At 39.6% G+C, this 10,943-nt stretch overlaps 1 pseudogene; it reads left to right on the forward strand.

Annotated features, from left to right (window-relative positions):
* Nucleotides 1–8,319: 8,319 nt before the first annotated feature.
* LOC114025455 lies at nt 8,320–9,619 on the forward strand (annotated as a pseudogene).
* Nucleotides 9,620–10,943: the final 1,324 nt, after the last annotated feature.

A 10,943-nucleotide genomic window follows, 5' to 3' on the forward strand; every position in this document is an offset into this window, starting at 1 on the left:
CCATTTTCCTGTAGAGTAAGACAGATTTCCATACCCAATTGAATGTTTATGTTATTCCCTCCTTAAGTCAAATCCTATGAGAATAAGATTCATTCATTCCCTCTCACCTTCCCCTGTTTCCCCTCCACTGTAAGAGCCTTTTCTTTTCCGTTTTTTTGTGAGATAATTTACCCCATTCTACCTCTCCCTTTCTCTTTCTCCTAGTATAATCCTCTCTCACCCCTTAATTTTATTCTCCAGATATGACCCCTTCATCTTCAACTCATCCTGTGCCCTCTATCTATCTATCTATCTATCTATCTATCTATCTATCTATCTATCTATCTATCTATCTATCTGTCTATCTGTCTATCTATCTACATATAATCTTTTCCCTCCAACTACCCTAATACTGACAAAGGTCTCATGAGTTACAAATATCATCTTTCCCTGCAGGAATGTAAACAGTTCAACCTTAATAAATCTCTTATGATTTCTCTCTCCCATTTACCTCTTCATGTTCCACTTGAGTCTTGTATTTGAAAGTCAAATTTTCTATTCAGCTTTGGTCTTTCCATCAAGAATGCTTGAAAGTCCTCTATTTCACTGAATGACCATTTTTCCCCCTGAAGGATTATACTCAGTTTTGCTGGGTAGGTGATTCTTGGTTGTAATCCTATCTCCTTTGCCCTCCAGAATATTATATTCCATGCCCTGTGATCCCTCAATGTAGGAGCTGCTAAATCTTGTGTTATCCTGATTGTGTTTCCACAATACTTGAATTGTTTTTTCTGGCTGCTTGTAATATTTTCTCCTTGACCTGGGAACTCTGGAACTTGGCCACAATATTCCTAGGAATTTTCCTTTGGGGATCTCTTTCAGGAGGAGATCAGTGGATTCTTTCAATTTCTATTTTGCCCTTTGGTTCTAAAATATCAGGGCAGTTTTCCTGGATAATTTCTTGAAAGATGATGTCTAGACTTTTTTTTTGATCATAGCTTTCAGGTAGTCCAATAATTTTTAAATTCTCTCTCCTAGATCTATTTTCCATGTCAGTTGCTTTCCAATGAGATATTTCACATTGTTTTCAATTTTTCCATTCTTTTGGATTTGTTTTACAGTGTTTTGATTTCTCATAAAGTCATTAGCTTCCAATTGCACTATTCTAATTTTTAAAGAAGTATTTTCTTCAGTAATCTTTTGGACTTCCTTTTCCATTTGGCCAATTTTGCTTTTTAGGGTATTCTCCTCATTGACTTTTTGGACTTCTTTTGCCATTTGGGTTAGGCTATTTTTTAAGGTGTTATTTTCTTCAGTATTTTTTTGGGTCTCTTTTAGGAAGCTGTTGACTTGTTTTTCATGATTTTCTTACATCACTCTCAGTTTTTCCTCTACTTCTCTTACTTGCTTCTCAAAATCCCTTTTGAGCTCTTCTAAGGCCTGGGACTGATTCATATTTTTCTTGGAGGCTTTGGATATAGGAGCTTTGGCTTTGTCGTCTTCTTCTGGTTGTACGTTTTGATCTTCTTTGTCACCAAAGTAAGATAATATAGTCTGTCTCTTTTTGCGCTGCTTGCTCATGATCCTGGCCAATTACTTGAGTTTTAAACTATTTGTTAAGGTAAGAGTCTGCTTCCAATGTGGGGAATGTATTGTCCCAAGCTTCAGGGGTTTGTACAGCTGTTTTCAGAGATACTTCTAGGGACCTGAAAATTTTCAGTTCTTCCACGGTGCTATGATAAGGGGCTAGATGTTTCCTCTCCACAGTCACAACAAGCTCCACCACACCAGCACTCCTCCTCGCCCCAGGACTGCCCCTCAGAACTGTGACCCAGATCCAAGCACAGGCAAAGCAAAAGATTTCTGCCTCAACACTGACAAAGAGATCCATGCAATCCCCCTCTGATCAGCCACTAGATTCCCCCTCAATCTATGGGCCAGAAGCTCAGGAAATAGCCGCTGCCCCAGGGGCACACTCAGGACCTACGGCTGAGACCTATCTCCTCTCTCACTGCAGTCACAGACTTTTCCCACTGACCTTCTAAGTTGTCTTTGCCATTTGTGGGTTGAGAAGTCTGGAAACTGCCACAGCTGCCCGTGAATCAGTCCTCTGAGGGCTGTGCACCCACACCAAACTGTGCTCCTCTCCCCACCTGGCGTGGTATACCTTTCTGATCAAACATTCAGGTTGTCTTGGGTTGGGAATTTGTTTCACTCTGTCTTTTTGTGGGTTCTGCTGCTTTAGAATTTGTTTAGAGCCATTTTTTATAGGTATTTGGAGGGGTTTGGAGGGAGAGCTCAAGCAAGTCACTGCTTTCCCTCCGCCATTTGGCTCTGCCTCCCTTGATAACTTTTGTCTTCATGGCATTCCACTTTTGAACTTTTTGTGTCAGCAACACAAATATTATTCATTATGTAATAGCATTCACCTTCCTTTTTGTTCTTATACTAGAGATAGGGCAATCTATGTGCCCAATTTATCATTTGGCAAAAAAAAAAATCAATATATTTGTCAAAGCAATTTTACTCAAATATCCATAGTTCAATTAAGATAATTCAATTAGACTTTCACTTTATTTGAAATGCAAATCCCTTAGTATCTGTTTAACAAACACAGTCAAGTCATGCAAGTATTTTAGGTATTATGGTTTCAAATAATAATGGACATCTGGTTTCAGAAAAGTCATGGAATATTTCATAGATAGGATCATGTATATTGTTTCCTTTATAGCATGCCAGGCAAGTGTAGAGACAACAGCTGATCCATTTCACCTTTTACTTAGTGAAAACTGACTCACTGATAGGACAGGGATCTTAGTTTACATCATTAATGGTGTTACCCCACTGCACTCCCTTTTCAGTAAATGCAGAAGAAATGAACATATGATCGTACTACATATTAAAATGCAGTTTGTCATGTTTTGTATCACTGTCAATTTTTTTAAAATAGAATTTAAGCATGAATCACCTCATAAAATAGTGAGGGCTTGGTGATTCAGGTTTATAACAATTAGTAATGCAAATGCCTTGTTAGAGATATGAGGACCTCTTGGTTGAGAAAAAATACAAATGGAGTTGAAATGGTTTATTGCACTTGTTTCATATTCAGGGAAGAGTGAATTAGGTCTTTCTTGGGAATCATTTCACCATGTGCTCTAAACCCATGACCACTGCATCAATGTAGAATGAATTTGAAACAAAAATAGTCAAAGCAGAAGAATAAAGGTTATGACATAACTTCCATTTCTTTCATTTATGATGAACTTCAATTAGAACAAAATTAGTTGAATTGAAGGAGAAAATGAAATGAGCATGTGCTTAATTCAACTAAATTGAGCAGTTATTTGTAAAGCATTGATGGTAAGATCATAGATTTAGAGGTAGAAGGGATTTTATAGCTTAGGTCTAGAGAATCTAAGTGACTTGCTCAAAGTAACAGGTAACAGACAGAGCTGGGATTCAAACCAATGTTGTCTGACACCAAACCCAATGCCCTTTCCATTTTACTTTGTTGCCTTCCATTGTGTTAGGTACTGGGAATACAAAGATGGCAAAAGGACATATATGTGAAAATGAGCTAAGAAACGTTATTTCATTGGAGAATAATCACAGAGGTAATCAGAAAAGATTTTTACACTATGTGATATTAAAACTGTGCTCACATATTTTTAAATGTATAATGATAATAACAATAACTTGCATTTTGTTTAAAGTTTGCATCAAGTTTTGCCTATTTTAGAAGGAAAGTGGTAAAATGGATAGAGATCCAAGTCTAGAGTCAGGAAGACTTGAGTTCAAATCCAACCTCAGACACTTACTAGCCATATGATCCTGGTCAAGTCACTTAACTTCACTTTGCCTCAGTTTTCTCATCAGTAAGATGGGGAAAATAATAGTACCAACCTCCCAGGGTTGTTGTGAGGATCAAATAAGATAACAATTTTGTAGCAGGCACTATATAAATGTTGGTTGATTTTGTTATTATTACCTCATTTTGTCTTCCCATCAAATCCAGGGGTGGAAGGACTATTATTATTCCATTTTGTAGGTGAGGAAACTGAGGCTGAGATACTTTAAGTAGCTTGTACAGGGTCATGCAGTCAATAAATACATGAAGCAGGATTCAAACTTAGGTCTTCTTGATTTCAAATACAACATTATCTCCACTACACCACCTATTTACCTGGGAAACATGTGTGCTTCTTTCAACATCATTAGTGCAGCATAAAATCAATATTTTGGATTTCAGGGATGAAAACTAAGTAAAATTGTATATGTGGTGTATAGCTTATAGAATCCTGATACAAATGCCCAGTGGGCATTGAGAAGTTGAATATAGAGGTCAAACTCTTTTAGTCACATATGCTGATCTGCCTAAGTATCTTGAAAGCTAGTAGTTAAAAAAAGAAAGCATTAAATACATAACAGATGTAGAAATGCATGTTGCAGTGATTTTGTTATGGACACAGGATTGTCAGCACCCTTTCCACAGTCATTTTTTTCACCTGTTCATGAGGTGTGCATATGTGATTGCTGGTGATACATTCAGGTTGTGATTCAAAGCAGTATTTGTGCCTGTGCCCTTATTGAACCCAGCTTTTTATCTGATTTCTTTTTGCTCTCAGGCTATAGAATTCAGTGACTATTCCCCATCCCCACCTCCACCCCCAGTTTCCACTGGATATCATTTTGTGGATATCTTTTAATGTGATAAGGGGTTTAGGAAAGACAGGTTGGCATAATTTTTGGAGGGCAAGTTTTTGTGTCAGGAAAACCTGAGTTCAAGTCCACCCTCTCACTTATACTGGGTGTGTGACCCCGAGCATGACATTTCATTTCTTAGTGCTCCACCTAATTTCCTAAAATTGAAAGTTGCCCATCTGCTTTGTAGAAGGGGGCCCCTTCTTAAGAGTTTTCAATGTCAAAGGAAAATTTTTAGCAACTACAAAATAGGTTGGTTGGGCTGGCCTCTGAGATCCTTCATTACTCTCACATTTGTGGAGACATTTTTTATTGTTGAACTCCAACAAGTTTTCACTAACTTATCCGTTATGTAACATTTCTAGGAAGCAAATGTGAAAAAAAAGATTTTCCCCCCTCATTAAAACTTCTGCAACTGGAATGCTCATTAGCTATCTTATACTTCACCTCCCCTAAGAGCAGCCCAATCAACACCAAGTTTTCCCTTTTGCCTCATTAGTTTCTTTCTCTGTGGGTAATTTTTGTTTTTTGTCAGTGGGCCTCCTACTGCTACTGTTGATAGTGAAAATTTTCCAATGACCAATATCTTGTTGCTTGGCAATATCTTGCCTAAGAAGAAAGGAAGATGCCAGCTGCCATTCCAGATCTCACAAGACCCTGTACCAAAAAAAAGAAGATGCAAACAGGTGGTGACTTATCAAAGACAAGGGGTAGGAAAGGATAAGGAAGAGAAGGAAAAGGAAGGGAAGAGAAGAGAAGGGAAAGATAGTGAAAGAAAAGGAAGAGAAGATTAGAGAATGAAAGGGTAGAGAAAGGAAGGGAAAGGAAGGGAAGGGTAGGAAAAAGAAAGGGGAAAAAGGGTAAGGAAAGGAAGGGGAAAAGCATTTATATAGCATCTACTATATGCCAGGCACTATGCAAAGTGCTTTTTTTTTTTTTTTTTACAAATATTATCTCATCTTAATTGATCCTTACCATCCTGTGAGGTAGGCGCTACTTATTATTACCCCCATTTTATAGTTGAGGAAAGTGAAGCAAAGAGAAGTGATTTGCCCAGGGTCACATAGCTAGCAAGTTTCTGAGGCTAGACACAGGCTTGCCCAGGTTATGCATTCAGAGATCTGTGACCTGGTTGAGGAAAGAGAGGTGGGGCCTCCAACCACTGACTCTCCAGAGCTTAGTCATCCTTATACCTAAAGGCCAGTAGGAAAGAGGGGCCTGAGAGGAGAGGATTGCCTTTTACTATATCCATGGAGCTTTGGTTCAGCAACCAAATAAAAGTATCATCACAGTCAGTAGAAAAAGTCTTAGGATATCTGTGCCTGCTCTGAAGTGTGTGGGGCAGGGGACCCTCCATCACACATTCCCAAGGGTTTACTAAATGACAACAGATGTTTAGAACAGAAATGGATTTTAGAAGTCTTCTAGCCCAATCCCCTTATTTTGTAGTTGAAAAAACTCAAGATCATCCAAACCAAGGTCACTGAGCTATTAAGAGTTTGAGTCAGGATTAATTCAAACCCAGGTCCCATAACTACAAGTTATGTACATACTTCTAAGGTATCTTCATCACCACTATCAAAACTGTTGTTAATATTTGAACATCAAGCATATAAAATACTGTACTCAGTACAATATAAAACATTTTCTTAAGGCTAAGCACAGGATCATAGATTTAGAAAGGCATTTTAGGGACCACCTGGTCCATCCCTCTCATTTTATGCAAAACGAAACTGAAACCCGGAGGAACCCAATATTTTTAAGGAGTCAGTCTTGAATCCCAGTTTTTCCTGATTCCAGGGCCTTCTATCTCTCTATCAACTACACCATTTGACTTCTCATAGATGTGTGTGTATGTTTGTGTATGTATGTATGTATACATACACAAAGGTCATACAGTTCATTATTAGCAGAGTAGTGATTTGAATCAGGCTTCTCTGACTAAATCTAGGACTTATTCCACTATACCACATGACCTCCATAGGTCCTACTCTTTGGTTTTACATTCTAAGGGGAAAATATAATTAATAGTAATATAATAAAGGAAATTATATGACTCATGATATTTACATAGACTCATTATATTTATATAGGGCCACAAAACGTGTTATATGTATTGTGACTTCACAAATATCATCCATGATCTACCTTTTCAGAGATCACATAAGTCACCACTCCAAGTCATCACCAACTTACTTTTAGGTTGAGGATAGAGGATGAAGGAAATATCCATCTGCCTCTTGCTTCTATTCTTTGGAAGAAGGGACAAGAGAAGAGGTAAAGAGGGAATCTTGAAGAATAAATGAGCCAGAAAGACTTGATTTATTAGTTCACTTTTATAGACCATGTGGGACAGCTAAGTGGCACAGTGAATAGAATGCTGGGCCTGAAATCAGGAGGACCTGAGTTTAAATCCAGCCTCAGGCATTTACTGGCAGTATGAGCCTGGGCAAGTCACTTAAACTTAACCCTATTTACCTCAGTTTCCTCATCCGTAAAATGTGCTGGAGAAGAAAATGGCAAACTACTCTAGTATCTTTACAAAGAAAACCTCAAATCAGGTCATGAAGAGTCAGGAAAGACTGAATGACTCAACAACAACGATAATGACAACCATGAAGATGGGGCAATTTCTAGGACAAGGACATGTCCTTGTATCAGTATCAGTCAGCCAGTCATCTTGGAGGCAGCACTGATCTCTGAAACCCAATCAACAGGTGCCAGTAGGCAGCTTACACACCTTGGGGAAGCTCAAACGCTTCTAACCAAATCCCATACTCTTACACCTCATTAATTTAACTGGGGAACTGATCAGCTTGATCAAGCACTCCAATAAATCTGCTTACAAATGCATTAGTGTACATTTGTACATATATACATATTTATATGTTTTTATTTAGTTGAGAGCTGTAGTTTAATTTGTGTGAGGAAAACCTGGCATGGAAATTCCCTCCCTGTTACAAACCAACAACTAACTTGTCAATAACTTGGATTATTACAGATTTGCCCAGAGCACTGAGATGTTAAGTGACTTACTTATGGTCACATAGTCAATATTTTTAAGAAGTAGGTCTTGAAGGGGCAGCTAGGTGGTGCAGTGGATAGAGCACTGGCCCTGAAGTCAGGAGGACCTGAGTTCAAATCCTGCCTCAGACCAAACACTTGACACTTACTAGCTGTGTGACCCTGGGCAAGTCACTTAACCCCAGTTGCCTTAAAAAGAAAAAAAAAAAGAAGTAGGTCTTGAATTCAAGTCTTCCTGACTCCAGGGCCATCTCACTATCAACTCCATCATTTGACTTTTCATATACATGTAAGTATGTGTGTGCATATTGTTCAGTTGTGTCCAATGCTTTGTGACCCCATGAACCACAGCACTCCATGCCCTTCTATCCCTCCACTGTCTCTGAAAGTCTAAGTTTGTGTTCATTGTTTCCATGACATTGGCTATCCATTTCATCCTCTTCCCCTTTCCCTTTTGCCCTCAGTCTTTGAGGGTCTTTTACAATGAGTCCTATTTTCTCCTGTGGTTTCAGCTTCAGTAGTTGATCTTCCAGTGAAACCCTGCATTAATTTCTTTAAGTATTGACTGATTTGATCTCTTTGCTGTCCCAAGGACTCTCAAAAGTCTTCTCCAGAATGTCATCTGCAAGCTCAGAGACAGTTGCCAGGGTTGGAGCCTGGGGAAAGGTGAGGCAGGGATGGGGAAAGACCTCCTTGCCCCAGCCTGGGCATCCCTCCTCCCAGAAGAAACCTACCTCTCCTGACATTCAGGCAGGTCTTGGCACCTGGCACTCAGCGAAGGTGATTAAAATCCATGTGAATGACCAAGAAGGACGAGAGGAATTCTACATACATTAAGTAGGCTTTAACTGTTGGCTAGATGAACAGATGGACAAGAATTGACTGGCCTTGACCAAGATGGTGAAAGAAGCTGTTCAGAAAAACTCTGAGAAGTACCTAAGTGAGCTGGCAGAGCAGCCTGAGTGCAAGATCATCTGCAACCAGAAATGCAAGCATGATGAGATCAACCATGTGCAGAAGACCTATGCAGAAACGAATCTTGCAGCAGCAGCACTAGAAAAGGAACATGAGGCGATTACCAAGGTGAAGTATGTGGACAAGATGCACATTGGGAACTAGGAGATTGATGCCTGGCATTTCTCCCCATTCCCAGATGATTATGGGAAACAGTCCAACTTTGGCTCTACAAATACTGCCTGCAGTACGTGAAATTTGAAAAGAGCTACTGCTTCCATTTGGGGCAGTGGCTGTGGAGACAGCTACCTTGTGAGGAAATCTATGGAAAGAATAACATCTTGGTGTATGAGGTGAATAGGAAAGACTATAAGATTTATTGCCAGAACCCATGTCTATTGGCCAAACTATTCCTGGACCACAAGACCCTGTACTTTGATGTAGAACTATTTGTCTTCTGTATCTTGTCCGAGGTGGACAGACAGGAGGCCCACATCATGGGCTACTTCTTCAAGGAGCAGTCCACAGATGGGAATAATGTGGCCTATATCCTAACCCTCTCCTCATATTAGTGCTGAGGTTATGGCAAGTTCCTCATTGCCTTCAGTTACAAATTGTGAAGTTGGAGAGTACAGTGTGTTCTCTGGAGAAGGCAGCAGGACCCAGGACCAGTAACTATGATAGCTCAGTTTGGAGATCTTGAGGGACTTCCAGGGCACACTATCTATCAAAGACATTAGCCAGATGACCAACATCACAAAAAAATGACTTCATCAGCACTCTGTAGTTACTCAACCTGGTCTAGTACTGGAAGGGGCAGCATGTCTTCTGTGTCACCCCCAAACTAGTGCGAGAGCACCTTAAGAGTGCCCAGTACAAGAAGCTGCCTATAACAGTGGATTCAGTTTGTCTCAAGTGGGCACCACCCAAGCACAAGCAAGTAAAGTTGTCCAAGAAGTGAGTGGTACTCAAACCAGTACCCCTGCACCTCCCTGTATCCCTACCCACTGGCAGCCTTAGACCTGTGAGGGGTAAATATGTATAGACTTGTCTGCCCACCTTCAAGCCCTAATTTTTTTTAATAACTCTTTGTTATTTATTCGCTTGTCAAAAAATAAGTCTTCTCCAGCACCACAATTCAAAAGCATTGATTCTGTGGTGCTCATCTTTCCTTGTAGTCCAACGCTCATAGCCATACATCACTACTAGAAGAGCATATCTTTGACTATATGGACCTTTGTGGGCAAGGTGATGTCTCTGCTTTTTAGTATGCTGTTTAGACTTGCCATAGCTTTCCTTCCAAGGAGCAAGTATCTTTTAATTTCATGGCTGCAGTCATCATCTGCAGTGATCTTTGAGCCCAAGAATATAACATCTGACACTGCTTCCATTTCTTCTGCCTCATTTGTCAGGAGGTGACAGGACCAGTTGCCAAGATCTTAGTGTTTTTGATTAAGCTTCAAGTCAGCTTTTACACTCTCCTCTTTCACCCTCATCAAGAGGCTTCTTAATTCCTTTTTACTTCCTGCCATCAGAGTGGAATCATCTCCATATATGAAATTGTTGATATTCCTCCTGGCAGCCTTAATTCCATATTTTGCTTCATCCAGCCCGGCATTTCACATGATACACTTTGCACGTAAGTTAAATAAATAAAGTGACAATATACAGCCTTTTCATACTCCTTCTCCTACCAGTTGTTCCATGTTCTGTTCTAACTGTTGCTTCTTGGCCTGTATAAGGGTGCTCAGGAGATACACACACACACATGTGTATATGTATTTATAATATACAGGTAAAAACTGCACACAAAATAATAACTCATGTTGCCTGGTGTGGTAGTACACACCTCTAAAATCTGCTTCAGGGAAGACTGAGGCTGGTAGATCACTTGATCTCCATATCTGGTAGTTTTGGGCTGCAATAGCTAATTGGATTTACACAGTAACTCCGACACCAATATGGGAAACCCCCATGAGAGGGCCAAAACTTCTTTGCAGTAAGTAGTAGAATTGAGTAAGTCAGTGGTCACTGCACTTCCAGCCTAGGTGAGAGGGGGAATTCAGTTTCAAAAAAGCAAAATAAAATGAATAAAAACTCATTTATACAGAGTTTTTATGTGTTTTCATTTAAAATTCACAACTCTTTGAGATATGTGTGAATTATTGTTCCCATTTTACACATGAGAAAATTGAGGTTCAGAGATGTTATATGACTTAGCCAAGGTCACCACTTCTTAAATCCAGTACTTTCAGCCCTAAGGCACTATCCCATGTCTTCTAAAT

The sequence above is a fragment of the Vombatus ursinus genome, unplaced genomic scaffold (assembly GCF_900497805.2).
Source record: "Vombatus ursinus unplaced genomic scaffold, bare-nosed wombat genome assembly UNPS02014830.1, whole genome shotgun sequence".
Taxonomy (NCBI): domain Eukaryota; kingdom Metazoa; phylum Chordata; class Mammalia; order Diprotodontia; family Vombatidae; genus Vombatus; species Vombatus ursinus.